This window comes from Brienomyrus brachyistius, unplaced genomic scaffold (genome assembly GCF_023856365.1).
Source record: "Brienomyrus brachyistius isolate T26 unplaced genomic scaffold, BBRACH_0.4 scaffold73, whole genome shotgun sequence".
Taxonomy (NCBI): Eukaryota; Metazoa; Chordata; class Actinopteri; order Osteoglossiformes; family Mormyridae; genus Brienomyrus; species Brienomyrus brachyistius.
The window spans coordinates 1,003,077-1,019,045 of NW_026042348.1; the positions used below are offsets into that span (position 1 = coordinate 1,003,077).

Below are 15,969 nucleotides of genomic sequence, written 5' to 3' on the forward strand. Positions count from 1 at the left end.
TTGGGCTGGTGACTGCACAATATTTTAGAAGCTAAATTATGAAATGTATGACTATATATATTACACAATGATAAGGTATAAATACAGAAAAAGCTACATACCGTTGGAGTGAAGCTGAAGTCCTTCTCTCTTCTAGACAATGGAATCAGTAGAAATGAAGTTTTGCCACGACATGAGAAGCCAGGAAAGTGAAGCAGAACATGAAAAGGAACATTATTCAGCCTTGGCTGACTAGGTCTGTATTCCGGACATTACATTCATGATTTAATTTGACTGCAGGGGGCTTGAATAATTTTAACTTGCTTGCGGGTTCCCTATGTACTGTATGTATTACCTTTCCTGACCTTCGGAGGTCCTCCCTCCTGTTTCGGAGCATTTTTAAGGCTTTTTTCAGAATTTCCTGCTCTTTGCCGACGAGGCTGCAGGGCAACTCTGCTGTGACCTTGAAATTACATGAAATATTCTGTTAAAACACTTTATTTGGTGATTGAAAATTTAAGCCCTCATTGGGCTTTATGTGGTAAAAAAGTAAAATAGAGAAATTAAACTATTTGATTAGAAATATTGATTTTAAAGAATTTTATGAGGTACAGACTTTGCTTATGACAGGGTTCCAGTCAATTTCCGCTCCCTTGCAGGCAGTGGTCCACATTTTTGATGCACCCAGGGATGATCTTACAACAGCCTGGTGGAGACGTGTAGATAAAAGAAAGATATCAGTTTTCCACAAAAACATTAGAATAGAGAGGAGTGCAGGTGGACATAGAATGAGCAGAATGAATGGTAGCAGTATTTCTGATGTGAGAACCACTTATTCTGCTGATTCTACTTCCACCTGCACTGTCTGTGTTCTAACAGCTCTGTCCACTTTAGTTTCTATTTCCAGGACTGTGTGATACTTACACTGAATCTCTTTTGTTCAGGTGTTGCCGCTGATTTCCCTGCATGCTTATTTTTTAGGAAGTCTTCTGCTTCCACTCCAGACTGCTTGAAGGAAAGATCATGAAACTAAATATGATATATTCTGTAACCATGACCTGACAGCAGTATGTCTGTGAAACCACAAAAAACACAGAGCTTGCTATCAAACAGATAGTTTACTTGCCTTTAGTTTTAAAATGGAAATTAGGGATTTCCTCAGTCAGAGGTTTTTGGGGAACAAAAGGTAAACATCTTGTTCCCCAATGTCCACAAAATCATCCCCTGTCACACCTTGTTCTTTATGGTAAAACACAGAGAAAATAGATTAATCCACATGACTGTAACTATAAAACCCAAAATATTATGGCCACACAGAGGTTGAAAAAATAACAATGATTATGAATAAATGAATAATAAAACACCATAATATAATTAAGGCACGCAGAGTGAGCACATAGCAGGCATAGCAACAGTAAGTAAGGCGGACAAAGGGGCAACTGAGAAGACTGCATCAGCAAATTTAGCATATTTACCAAAAACACAACACTGATAGGAGTTATCAATTTAGCATTACCATATACAGTACAGTACTGTGCAAAAGTCTTAGGCAGTCCAAAGAAATGTTTAAAGCTGTTTATCTGGGTAGCAAGTGTACTTTGGCTTAGAACAAAAAACACAATTTAACATTAGAATGTGTGCAAATTAAGAGTAACACAATAAAAACTAGTAATAATTTCTTCTGTTTTCTAAAAAGTTACTGATATCTAGTTGGATGGCTAGATGAACACCGCTTCAGTTCCCAAACTTCTCCTCAGGGTAACCTCAGTCGTTCCATGATTTTGTTAAATTTCCCCAACAGCTCATTTAAATAATTAAATATATCGAATCAAAAAATCAGTGAGAGATTGACTAGCTGTATGAGGTGTGTTAGTGGCCAAGTCAAAAAATACATGGCTGCACTGGACGATCACTGCAAATACTAGGATGATTTTAGCAGAGGTTCTGAAATGGCGAAGCTGACACACTTTGACAGGCATCATATCATAGTTTTACACCAACAGGAGGATAATCTAAACATCATTTTCTTTGCCTACCTAAGACTTTTGCACAGTACTGTATATATATAATTAGGCCCTCAATCATGGCCTTACAATGGCTGAGGCTGGTCGGCCGAATGATGGGAGAACAACCATGTCCTCAACCATTCAAACATTTCATAGAGCCATCAGGTATGTAATCCAACAATGTGCCCTGTACTGTAATATTGTCCTCTTACTGCAATGCTTCATATTACAGTATTCCATTTGCATTTTATATTATACAGTGAGTGTTACTTCATACAGTTACATACTGGATGTATACTGTAGCACACATGTCGCGTCACTCACGGTCACACACACAGATTAACCTCCCCTCAAACCACAGGCAATATGCCAGGACAAGCAGTGTAGTACAATCTTTTATTAAACATGCAAAAGCAAACCCACTACTTAACACACAGGGGGGGGAAACAGAATATCTAACACCACGAAGGGGGGGACATGCCCTACATACACACCTTTCCCACTGAATACACCCCCATAGAATTAGCATTTCAATCTCCCAAATTCCTGTGAAAATGTTACTGCGATTGACCATGTACATGACCGATTGACTACACACCAATACAATCCAAATCCAAAACACACATGATAAATGTGCTTTTCTACTTTTATGAGAACTGAAAGCACTTTACAATTCATGCCTCACATTCACCCATCCACACACCGGGGGCGGAGGCTGCCATGCAAGGCGCCAACCTGCACGCCGGGAGCAATTTGGGGTTCAGTGTCTTGCTCAAGGACACTTTGATGGGGTCAGGAGAAACCAGGGCTCGAACCTGCAACTCTCTGGTTGCTAAACGATAGCACTACCTCCTGCGCCACCATCTTCCCCAAATGTAAGGAGAAGCAGGTTCCTCGGAGCTCCAAGATGTGTTTGGCTATAATAAATCTCAAATATAGCTATATGACATAGTTTTTCATAACACCAGCATTTATTTTTTAGGTTTGTCGAGCTCCGTCAAAACAGTTGAATTAGAACGAGCCCATTATGTAACTGGAACCCCTCCCACATGTAAACACAGTGACGCGCTACAGCGTTGGTTTGTTGTCTGTGGCTATGATACTGACCACAAACACATTCTCAGATTTCACTGCACCAATCACAGCATATGCAGACAGAAAAATGATAGCAAAAAACATTCAGCATTAGATTCTAAAACCGTCTGTAATGTCTGTGTTTATCCAGTGGACCATAAACTAAAATAAGCTTTTCTATTTCAGATTCTTTCAGATGTTTTAAAATAATAAATAAAAAAAATCATAATAATTAAACCATGCATTACTGACTATCAGACAACTTCAACAAGTGGATGCAATGGATGCAAAATCAAAGATATTCCTTTGCGCCTGGCACTAACCATATATTCCTTCACAGTACTAAGCCATAGAAAGGTCCCCAATGAAACCCCTGCATTCCTGCATCGTAGATACTCTAATCTCAGCATTTATAAGATTCTATTTGTTTCTACTGTGCAAAATTACTTGTAACACAAATGTCTAAACTGGCATGAGAGACAGATTCAGCTCTTGTGAAGACTGGCATGTGAAACTGGAACAGGCACTGGATAAATTCAGTACACATAAAGACAGGCAGTGCCACATATTAGCATCGATGGCAAGGATTCATAAGATCAATCCTGTTAATATTCAACTTTCAGATGAGCTGGAAAGAGCAGCAGCAAGTGAGGAAAAATCTTCTGAAGTTAAGTACTTGGCACGGCAAGGCCTGGCTTTTCGAGGTGTTGGTAAGGAGAGTGGGAATTTCAAGCAGCTTCTAATGCAAACAGCAGAGGGCGATGCAGAGCTGACCATGTGGCTGAAAGGCCACTTTGATTTCACCAGTGCTGTTTAACTGTAACACCTGTTCCTGGGTTGCCCTCAGTCCTTGTTATTGGTTATGATTCTCACTGTCCTGCATTGTGTCTTGTTAGCTGTGTATTTAAGTGCCTGTTCTGCTTCTGTTGTTTGATGGTTCATTATAGCTGTATGTTGTATGTATGTATATAGTTCTCTAGTTGTGTTTATTCCATCATTTAGTTAATTCCTGGTCATTTGCTGTTTATTTTGGATCCATCCTGATCCTTTTGGTTTTGATGTGTGTGTTGTAATAAACCCTATTTTCCACCCGTGTCATGCACTGCCGCAACCAGAAGAGGGCAGAAGATATGGCACAAAAACAAAGGAAGAAGCCTAACTTTAAAAAGAACAAAAAACATCAAGACTCATCCAGCATGGGGTGGTGGGTTAATGAATAACACAAACAATCAAAGAATAAGCAAACAAAAGAGTGAAAAGATGCAGAGATGACTGAGAAGCAGGGGATGACTGGAGAAGAGACGACAGGACCAGAAGACAGGAGGGATACAGGGAGAGCGGAGAAGACAGTATAACTGAAGAATGGGAGAAGAGGAGAGACCGCAGAGGAAGGAGAACATAGATGACTGGAGGGGAGGGAATATAGGAGCAACAGAGAGAAGGAGGAAGGGCTGCGGAGGAGAAGACAGGATAAGAGGGGAAAATGTGAGCAGAGTAGGACAAACACCCCCACTGCCCAGCAAAGTGCACTTGTAAGTAAACCACAATTTTAGCCTTGGGCTCAATATCCGGACTTGTCTCTGTGTAGCGATGCATAGAATCCTTGACACTGGTTATGACTGTACTGTATTAGTCCTAAACCTGCCATTATAGTGTAAGGAGAAAAGATTTTTTTTTTAATAATTTTTTTTTAAGGTAGAGCGATGTAGCCCCCGGAGAAGTCCCCCCCCCCCAAAGCCCTGTTTGTTCCCTTCTAGCTACCAGATGAAACTCACAATGCACCCCAACGCCACCTAACTTCTCTTCCACATGATGCTCCTTATTTACCCTTTGAATCCTGTCCATTATTGAGCGTTTTTCAATCCATTTGATTATAAGTTTATTACACTATATGTACATTAGTCAGCCACATATGCTGTACGGCTTTGTTTTCCGGACAGTCTGGGCTACTCAGATGTGTCATAATTCGATTTGTAAATGCTGACAGTCTTGATGTCATCCTTCTTATCAGGAAAAACTACTTGTGCATATAGATATTTCTCAATTTTTAGTTTCACCTAATATAAAAATTGGCAGGCAGTACAAATAGAATCTTATTATCTTATTATCTTTCCCAGAGCAGCCCTCGTCCCTGAACCTCCCGTCCTGCCTTCCCTGCCAGCCCCAGGATCTCTCGTCTCCCCTTCCCTTCGTCTCCATGTCCTGTGCCTGCCTGTTGGACTGGATCTCCCCGGCTACCGAATCTACCTTCTGTCCCCGACCATTCTTCTTGCCTGGCCCATTGAAAGCCTGTTACCTGCTCGATCTAATAAAGATCGCTCTGTTCCGCATTCCTGGGTCCGCGTTTCCCTGCCAAGGGTGTCCTAACAATTATGTCTCCAGTAATAATTTTCTGCTAATAGTATTAATTCTCTTATTTCGGTATCGGTGTACTGCATGTATATGTTATCACCATCAAAGAAAAAAACGCGTTATGACTTATCAGTCATTATTATTGTTTTTGTCGTTTATTTAATCGTGTAGCAATACTGCCACTTGTCATATTATTAATTGCGTATTTATATAATATTAACCAATGACCAATCTCTGTATCTTACTAGCATCTTTTGCGCATTTGTCTTTGTATCAGCCGTAGCGGTCTGCAGGGGGAATCGCAGAAGCTGGAGTTTCTTAGAGCGCTGCATGGGTTTGGACAAACATTAGGTATTGGTAATATTACTGGACAAAAATATATCGTTATTGGTGTCCACCAAAGTTTCCAGCACTAGCTACAAGAAATGGGATTGAATGCATTTGCTCGTTTTTATTTGTATTTATTAAAAATAAAACGTTTTTTACATTATATCCGTGCTTTTTAAAGGTTATATCTCAATTTTTCAAAAGTAAACACAAAAAGGATGACACTTAATGCCCCCTCCCTGCCCCCACCCTATTTAGAACGTTAGCGTTCCATTACGTAAAAAATGCAGTACTACGTCATGATGCACCGCTTATAAATGATCTGTTTGATAAGGGAGAAGCAAACACAAACGATTCGTGAGTGCATCGTACGTGTTGTAAGAGCAAGTGAAGCTGAAAGACATTGACAGTGAAGGTAAGGCCTCCCCTTCAAAATGTATACTTCACTTAGATCAAAGGTCTTAAACTAAAAAAAACGCTGGGAGATGCAAAACTCCCGACCGCAAAACGTGCAGACTGGCGGGTGTCAATTGCGCTGGAATGACATTACATGGTTTTAATTTTTCTCTGATATCGGCCGGCCAGATACAGTAATTTCTTTGAGACCCCTGAATTTAAATAATAATTAATTTTTATAACGATGGTGGCCTATGTAATGTGCCGATTTCCTTGTGAAGTTGTTCAGCTGGTTGACATGGCATTGATTACTGCTTTTTAAGAAAGTGCATGTAGTCTCACACTGTAGAAGTCCATTGCTCAGTTGTGAGCATGCTCAGCGTGTCGCCTGTGATGTGTCCTGCACAGCAGCAGGCTACATTGCGTTTAATGGACTAATACTTCTTCAACCCATTAAATGATTCCTTTCTCTCTCCCTGCCAGTGATGGCTCCCTCTATCAATCTCTTCACCTTCCTCGTCCTGTCCCTGGTGGGGGGCAGCTCTTCATGGGACGAAGCTTCGCCTTGCGGATCCGGCTCCATCCTGACAAGGCCCTACACGGCCTTGTGTGAGCTGGATGCGGTGTGGGGCTTGGTGGTGGTGGTGGCGGCAGCGGCGGCGGCCCTCGCCTCGCTGATCCTGCTCCTGGTGGTACTGTGTCGCCTGCGGAAGATCACAGAGGCTGAGGAGCGGAGCGGGGTGGCGCCGCTACTCCTGCTGCTCGCTGCCATATTTGGGCTCTGTGGCCTCAGCCTGGGATACATCGCTGAGCACCAAGAGAGCCTCTGCTTCGCCCGGCGTGTCCTGAGGGGGGTGTTGCTTGCTATCTGCAACACCTGCCTAGTGTTCCAGGGTCTGCGACTGCGCCGGTTGGGACAAGGTGCTCATAGCCCCAGCACAGGTCAACTGATGGGGCTGGCGGTGGCCTTGGCCGTGTTGGATCCGGAGTGGATCCTTCTAGCCACGATGTCCACGTGCCAGCCAGCCTGTGATTACCAGCCGCTGGACTTTGCGCTGGCCACCACTTATGTGCTGGTCCTGCTCCTAGCAGCACTGGTGGGGGCGGCCTGCAGTCTGTGGAGGCAGCAGCCACGGTGGAGGTGCAGGACCACGTGGCTGCTCATCACCTGCCTGGCCTCAGTCCTGCTGTGGGTGGCCTGGATCACCTTCTGCCTGTATGGCAACACGGCGCTTGGCCTGCCCCCAACATGGGACAACCGGGTACAGGCAGTGGTGCTGCTGGCACAGGCATGGCTGCTCATACTGCTGCACGCTGCTCCTGAGCTCCACGCCACCTTACGGCCCGCATCCCGCATGAGAGAGGCCAGTTTAGAGGAGGGCCTCTCTCACGTGTAGTTTGGAGCAAACCGGGACTTCGTGTTCAGTGACAACAACTCAGGTATGGTACTTTGTTTTCGCTTCTTTGACCTACTCTGTGACTCTGTGTGTACTTGAGAGAGAGCATAGCCCTCGCTCTTTCCTCACATGGAGCCCCTACTGGAAGTCTGTGGAACAGCAGCATATAAACAAGGTCTATGGACCTTTCCCTGTAACACAGATCTCACTTGAGCAGAGCTTAGGTACCATGGCTGCATGTGCCCCCCCCCCTAACAATCCCCCAAAAAAAAAATGTGAAGTATGACTACTGCACTGCTGAAGGATGTTTACATGATCAATATCTGTCTCTCTCCTGCAGGTGTCCTCCCCAGCCCCCAGGAAACATTACATTTTAAATAAATAATATATATATCATCATCTCTGGAAGTGGTGTGTTTTTTTAGGGTTAAAAAGTTAAGAAACATTCAATGGTCATCATCATACCATATATCAGTAGCCCAGCCACTGGTCAGTTCCTTCACTCTACTGTTACAGACTTTCATAAAAACATTTTTTAAATGTGGGCATTTTACCTGTGTGATATGCTTGCCTTTTGTACTTTATGAAGGACATAAAATAGAATTTAATTTTTACATTATATTACTCATACAACAGGCGGCATGGTCCTGCAGTGGTTAGCACTGTTGCCTCACACCTCTGGGACCCGGGTTCGAGTCTCCGCCTGGGTCACATGTGTGTGGAGTTTGCATGTTCTCCCCATGTCGTCGTGGGGTTTCCTCCGGGTACTCTGGTTTCCCCCCACAGCCCAAAAACACGGTGAGGCTAATTGGAATTGCTAAATTGCCCATAGGTGTGCATGTGTAAGAGTGAATGGTGTGTGAGTGTGCCCTGCGATGGGCTGGCCCCCCATCCTGGGTTGTTCCCTGCCTCGTGCCCATTGCTTCCGGGATAGGCTCCGGACCCCCCGCGACTCAGTAGGATAAGCGGTTTGGAAAATGGATGGATGGATGGATGGATGGATTACTCATACAAACACACACATCTGAAGGTTCTCAACTCTAGGTTTATATCAAACACATTAAAGCCAAACAAATGCAAAAAGTCCATGTATCGTTTGTCCTTGGGTTTTCCAGTCCAAAACGAAATCAGGAAAACTAAACAACAGCAGCATTTTTTGGTTTTTCTGTCAGAAGGGAAAAAAGCGAAAAGCAGAAAACAAAAAATCAGGCTTCATATTTTATCCGAAAATGTAGAAAATATTACAAAAATACACCATTCTAAGGGTGGGTGTTTCCAAGCTTATGACTGGGACTATTAATGTTGTAAGATTAAGATAAAGTTCACATTAGGCTGTATCTTACATCTCCGGTATCTGTTAGATCTGAATTTACTCATTGACAAGAAACAAAAGAAGGTGATTTTACGGTTTTCCCATTTGGTTTTAAAACAGAAAAACAAATTTATTTTTGTATAGCGCGTTATCCCAACAATACATTGTCTCAAAGCGCTTTACAGCATCCCCACCCAAAGCCCCCAGTGAGTAAGACATAGGTGACAGTGGCAAGGAAAAACTCTCTAGAAGGAAGAAACCTTGGGAGGGACCAGACTCAAAGGGGGAGCCCAACCTCCAGGGGCCGGCAGGGAGAGTCGAATAGAAGAGATGGCTAAGTGCCAAGTCACATTGTCCAAACAATAGGATTTGAGGCACAACCGGGGAGCAGGGAGGTGATGACAAGCCCGTGCCGACTCTCCTTCCAATCGCCAGGCAACCAGAAGTAATTAGGCAGCGGGTCATGCATGGAAGATGGCACAGGCAGAACGCGAGCTGGATGCAAGGACGTCATGGGTACATGTCACATGTAGCAGGGTGTGCTGAAAATCTTGATAGATTGAGGTCTCCAGGCAGCACACCCCAGGAGGAGTTGGGGAAATAAAATGTGCAATTAGTCAAAGTATAGGGGAGACTATAGGCAGTGCTAACAGTTAGGTGAGTGCAATATGAAGTGCAAAGTGCAAGCTCCGGCAGATATGGCAATGGCAGCATAAGTAGGAGGGAGAGGCAAGTGGGAATGCAGGCATGGGGAGTCCCTGAAATGTCAGCACTCCAGTTCCACAAGGGATGGTGAAGCTAGAGTGACAGCGCTGACAGTTCAGTTTATCTAAAGCCAATGGCATCGAACGCCACCCAGCTCTACACCTCACACTGTAGGTCAGACTGGGAGAGAGGAAATAGCTAGAGTCAGAACTAGAGTCCCTATAAGCTAAACTAAACAGGCGTGTTTTTAGTCTAGACTTGAATATTGAGAGTGAGCCTGAAACCCGCACATCCGGTGGAAGACCATTCCACAGCTGAGGAGCTCTATAGGAGAAAGCTCTGCAGCCTGCCATAGCTCTTTCTACCCTGGGTACTAACAGATATCCTGCGCCTTGAGAACGAAGCAAGCGTGGAGGGTTGTAAGAGGTCAGCAGGTCACTAAGGTATTCTGGTACAAGACCATTAAGTGCTTTATAGGTTAAGGGCAGTATTTCATAATCAATCCAAGACTTAACTGGTAGCCAATGAAGGGAGGATAAGACCGGTGTAATGCGATCAGATTTTGTAGTTCTCAACATGAAGTCTTTTTTCTGTTTTTACTTTTTTCGTTGTGATTTTAAAACAGAAAAGCCATAAATAGATTTGGTTTTTGAAACGGAAAATCCAATGAACGATACACGGATTGCAAGACTGAGCACATCCTCATGCCTTTTCATGAAGATTCAACAGAAATTTCAGTACAGTTTTAATATAGGCCTAGTAGGTAACTACACTACAACCTACCAAATAAAAGTAACTAACTGCATCAAAACCATTTTATTCTGACATACTTAATACTCGTGCTGTAGGATACTCTTAAACCAAATTGATTTAAAAAAAAAAAAAAAATGTGGAAAATAGTGTTGAAATGAAAATATTGTAATGACGATGTGTGTGCGTGTGGGGGGTGAGGAATGGGTGTGGAAGGTAATAGTTAATTAAGTGACTACACCTGGGTTGTGAGGGATCTGGGATTAAGAAAGGGTCTGGATCCCCGGTGGGGGGAGGGGTGTTATGTTTTAATTATGTCTTTATTGTGTGAGTGTTACGTGTGGTTTAAATGCGCAGTGTAACCGCTTAGGGTCGGGACAGGACTATATACAGTAGGCGGTTCTGGTCCCGTAACGCTTGCCTGTGCCCGAAGTGTGGGGATTACTGTGCATTGCAGTGCTATTGGTGTGCCGTGCCCTAATGCTGATGTTGTATGGTGCGGGATTTACTGTGCGGTAGCGTGGGTTAACACACGCTTAAAAAGGGGTGGTGTGCTACGGGGAGAAAGCGGGACCGAACTCTTTGTGAATCCAGATCCGACCCGATGGGTCGCTGCATGAATTGTACTGAATAAAAGTATCTTTGTAATTGTAGCTGCAGTCTGGTGGTGATCTGTTCTCCTTTCACAGCCTCTGATGCTACTGTATTTTGGGTTCATTACAATATCAGTTCGATGACTCGCATATTCCCTATAATATAGGGTCTATATTTTCTAATTTTAAGTCATTTTTTTATGTTTATAACCTTAGCTCTATGCAAACCATTTTGTATATATCCAACAACACAGTACAATTATGGTGGATATCTGGTTTATGACAACAAAACAATGTAGATTTTATGTACACTGAATGTAAAATTAAAGTTAATGAAAGCAAAATTATAGAAAACAGCTGTTGTGCCTTCGATTTACTAAAACACATGTTGGTACAATAAAACCATTAAAATTTTACAGATAAAGCATATGACCATAAGATTAATTTCTGTAAAAATACAGAAAAGAAATTGACCAGTTTCACTGAAGGGGCTTCTCTGTTATTTTACAAACTGTGCGTAAAAATATGTTTATGCAATGTAGTTTTGATAAAACTTTTCTGTCATTTAACATAAGAAGAAAAAAATAATTATACTGTAGTCAAATTGGCTGATATAAAATGGTTTAAAACTGTGACAAATTTTGCCTTTTTTACAGTGTATACTTCCAGTCAGAAGGTACCACACCGGCAGATACGGATTTCTGAAATAGCAAAGATAAAGGTCAATGATTAATATCCCTCATCTCTTTTAAAACGATAGGTAAGATGCTGTTTTGATATCCTGTCTAGGGTTGGAGTGTAACAGTATTCACGGGAAAGGGGAATGGGATAAAGGGACAAACAGGGTGAGGGCAAGAAGGGAACCACAGTGGACAAAGGGATATTTTTTGTATTTTCATTTTTTTTCATGTATAATACTGACACTGAACAAATAACCCGGTGCAAAAGACTTTGGGAGTGACCACAGCCAAAATAACAAACAAAATCCCCAACTATCAAGTGCGACCCACAGCTAATCTCACCTAAGTGCAAAAGAAAAGGAAACCAAAAGACAAACACTCCACCTCACTCCCTGACCAAATAAACAGAGTCCAACACACACTTGCAAAACAAAATAGCAGTCACTGCCTACACAGCAATACAATCACACATACATAACTTACACACAAGTCAAAGCAACGAGGGGGCTAGTGAAGACGTAAACCAAAGAAAACCAAGCGGGGAGACAGCAAGCCAAACTGAGGTCGCGGGGGGGACCGGAGCCTGTCCTTGGAACAACAGGCGTAGGCAGGAACCAACCCTGGGCAGGAGTCAACACTCTGCAGGGCGCAAACACTCACAACTTAGATTTGCCAATTAACCTACCCTGCACACTTTTGGACTGTGGGAGGAAACCGGAGCCCCTGCTGGAAGTCTTTCCCCATTCACCAGATTATATTGCCAGAAGACTGAAAATTAGATATCGAATACTAGAGTGACATAAAAACAAAAAACAAGTTTGCTTGTAATGAGACGCAAAACAGAAGATTATCTCTTTTTATATTTTGAGAAAACATTTTAACATTTATCCAACCGGTCAAATGGTTTAATACTTCATACAGCAGCATTTCTAAACTCATTCCTCAGCCCACCAGACAGCTCCACATTTTTGCTCTGTCCCAGATCCCTGCATGCATGAACCAAACAGTCACCTTTTACTGCTGTGCTGAGAGTTTGGACAGAGCAAAACTGTGGATCTTTGCAGTGGGGTCCAAGGACTGGGTTGAGAAACCCTGGCATAGAGGAGACTAGAGTGAGAGCCAAGAAAAAAAGAGATTAGAGAGGAAGGTAAAATGCTTCCATTAGCATGGCAAATAAGCTGCAAGTACAGACCCTGTGCTTCCATTACAAACAAAAAGCCTGTATGACCCTCCTAAACACACAAGTCAGATTAATACCATTAATCCACCGGGGAAATAAGCATAAAACTTGGCAAAGACTAGACTACGAAAAGGGAAGGTAAACATTATACTTACACAAACTTCTGCTAAAGCAAATGGACAAACCCCTTTTAACTGAATCAAGTTACTTAAGAAAATTAATAATCCAAAAATAAATCAATAAAAATTAAGAAAAACACAATCATGCTTTGAACTAATACTGCAGTCAGTCCTAAATGTTCCCATGACATTCTTTTCGTCACGACGCACACTCGGTACATACTGGTTAAAAACCATTTATAATCCTTCATGTACCAGTCTATGATGGAGCACCCCAACCTGGGCCACCCATCCAACATGGCAGATTTCTGCCCCCTGGCCCCGGAGACTAACATACCAACCTCTGGAAACAGGGAACCAGGGGGACATGGGCCGCTGACTGGATGGGCGGCTCCAGAATGAGGTGAAGCAGAAGGTAGACTCCACAGCAGAGGACCGAGGAATGTAGACCAAAACCAGGGAACCTGAAGTGGCAAGAACACAAACCAGGACAGACATATAAAACCCAAGCAAAGGCATCAGTGGCACAGCCCACCAGCTTGTGAAAGATGGCTCCCTGGCATCATGAATCCCTTAATCAAAAACCTTTGTGATGGCAACTTTGCCACCCAGGACTGATCCCTTCTAAAGACCTCAAGTTTCAATGCAAGGTTTCCGAAATGTTTTGAAACATCAGTCCATGTGACTGCTGTGGTATTGTTCCAGGCAGGGAAAACAACTTAGGAGAAAATTTACGTGCATGTTGGGTGTTTGTGGTACTGTTGGGCTGAGGGGGTAATTGAGTGACTATTAACTTTTGAAATCCAATTATATTATTTAAACAGGTTAGTAGTTAGACAGTGTGATTTAGATGAGGATAAGGATGTTTTATTGTCATTACAAAACGTGTTCTACATGAAGGGAAGAAAATGAGGCACTCAGATCCGGTGTATTAGCAATAATAAAATAGAAATAAAATCGAAAGAACAATACAATGAATAATATGGTAACAATTAAAGTAAAATAGAATAAAGACATTAAGATAGATTCCATTAGGAGAATTTAACCATGGATGTAAAGTGAGCAGGTGTGAGTGTAGCAGAGATTACTGAGGTCTGTGTGTAATAAAGTATGTGTGACACTGGCTGAGGAAGCAGCAACGTGTGTGTGTGCAAAGTCACAGTAATAACCTGCAGCACTGAGGGATCTATTGCAGCGAAGCCCTGACATGTAACACTGGTGATGAATAGCAGTGTTAGATATAGGTATAGTGAGGTACTTATAATAATAGTAGGTGTAGGATCAAGGCCTGGATTAGATTTACATACAGGGCAAATCTAGGTTACACATACACACACAGGTTACATATAAATTTAAATTTAGGGGCAGTGTGTAGCTCGGTGGGCTTTAAGGAAACACAGACTACACATGGAACAGCAATGACTGAGCTGGGGAACGCAGTGAGGGCAGACATATTTATACACAGCACACTAATCAGCAACAAAACAGGGGTACAGGGTTAGGATGGAGAACTATAATGGGATACAGGAGAATTAGGAGGGTTACAAAGGGCCAGCAGCGCCCTCTGCTGGCATGAGTGGGAGGAGACATGAAAAAATAAGAGATTACAGATCATGACAGGAGCACCAAGCACAGCAACAGTGGGGTCATGCTCAATTATCACACCACATATATGAGAAAACATTATGAAAAACTGTTCCCAAAAAATGTTCAAACATCAGCATGACCGAAACATACGACTGGTTGTATCTAGGCTACACTGGCACTGACAGCAGAGTGTAACAAATTACCAGCTACGACACATATCTGATGATTCAGAAGAAAGACAAGTTGAAGAAACAAAGTGGTTAATTGACTATTGTATAATAATCAAATCATTTCATAATCATGTAATACATAATATGTCACGATGGGAAGAGGGACAATCCAGGAGCAGCCTTGTGGGTTTTATTGCTGAACCAAAAGACATGAATAGAACCCAAGAGGAGGAGGAGAGCACAAATAGGAGGGAGGGAGGAAGGAATAAGCAGGAGGAGTCGGGGAGAACCTACTAACACGGGGAGCAGAGAGGGGTCCTCCTCCTTTTTGGGTAAAACTAATTGCTTGTGACATGGTAAGAGGCAACTTATTTTTTGAGAGAATTTCTTTAAAGGGCAAGACAACCAAAGCTGTAAATCTAACAGGAAAAAATAGCCTTTGTAGAATTCTATGTGAAGACCCTCTGGGCCAGGCGCCCTGCCGCTCTGCATTGTTTTCTTTGCATGTACAACTTTGTACTCCATAATTTTAATATTTTATCACGAAGCCTGAAGAGCAATATGAACTATATCATGCTTTAAGTAAATTGTCTCATCCTTTATTAGATTTAAACACAAACACAATCCACAGTAAACTGTACTTACAGCCTTCATCCTGCTCTTCAGTCTCTGACGTGCTGCATCTAAATGGGGACTCGTCAAAAAGCCAAGTGGAGCTGTCATGAATGAAGGCCTTATTGAAGCTTCCCCTGCCTGACAGCAGGTTAGTCTCTCATTTGACTAAAGTATATTTAACTTCTACAGAACTTTGCAGGCTCATCTAGGATGGAGAATTTCTGCTGCTGAGCGCATTTTGACCTTGAGGAGCAACTGGCTCTCATCCAATGCAACAGTGAGTTAGAGGAGCAAGTTAATACGCCTTTTAGGGAGAAGGTGTTAGGAGAAAGCGCCGTAGCTTTCACTCCTACAATCTAGTTATGTCAGGAGAAAGCGCCGTAGCTTTCACTCCTACAATCTCCTGTGTGAGGAAGTGCCGCAGCTTACTACTCACACACTTCCACTTCTAGGACCCAGAAATAATCGAGACAGCACACGTCTTTCTGTTTTACTTGCGCAAGGGTGCCCACTTCAGGTGCAACAGACAGTATCTGCGCCTCTGTTGAGTGTCACACCGGACAGTCCCTTGGCTTCTTTATTTATAGGGTAGGGGAGGGGTTACATGGGTCTTGTCTTTAACTAGTCAATGCTGTGTGAGGCCTCCGTGAAACAGGGTTAATACAAAGCATTACATTTCTCAAGGTGGGCCCCCTGCTATGTTGACAGAATCTGTTTCCTTTCTCAA

The 15,969-nt window shown here is 42.8% G+C and overlaps 1 long non-coding RNA gene across 1 annotated transcript; it reads left to right on the forward strand.

Moving 5' to 3' along the window:
* Window positions 1-5,682: 5,682 nt before the first annotated feature.
* On the forward strand, window positions 5,683-6,860 carry LOC125726492 (uncharacterized). The gene is made up of 3 exons (XR_007388191.1): window positions 5,683-5,762; window positions 6,073-6,153; window positions 6,618-6,860. It is a non-coding gene; the product is annotated as an uncharacterized LOC125726492 (long non-coding RNA).
* Window positions 6,861-15,969: the final 9,109 nt, after the last annotated feature.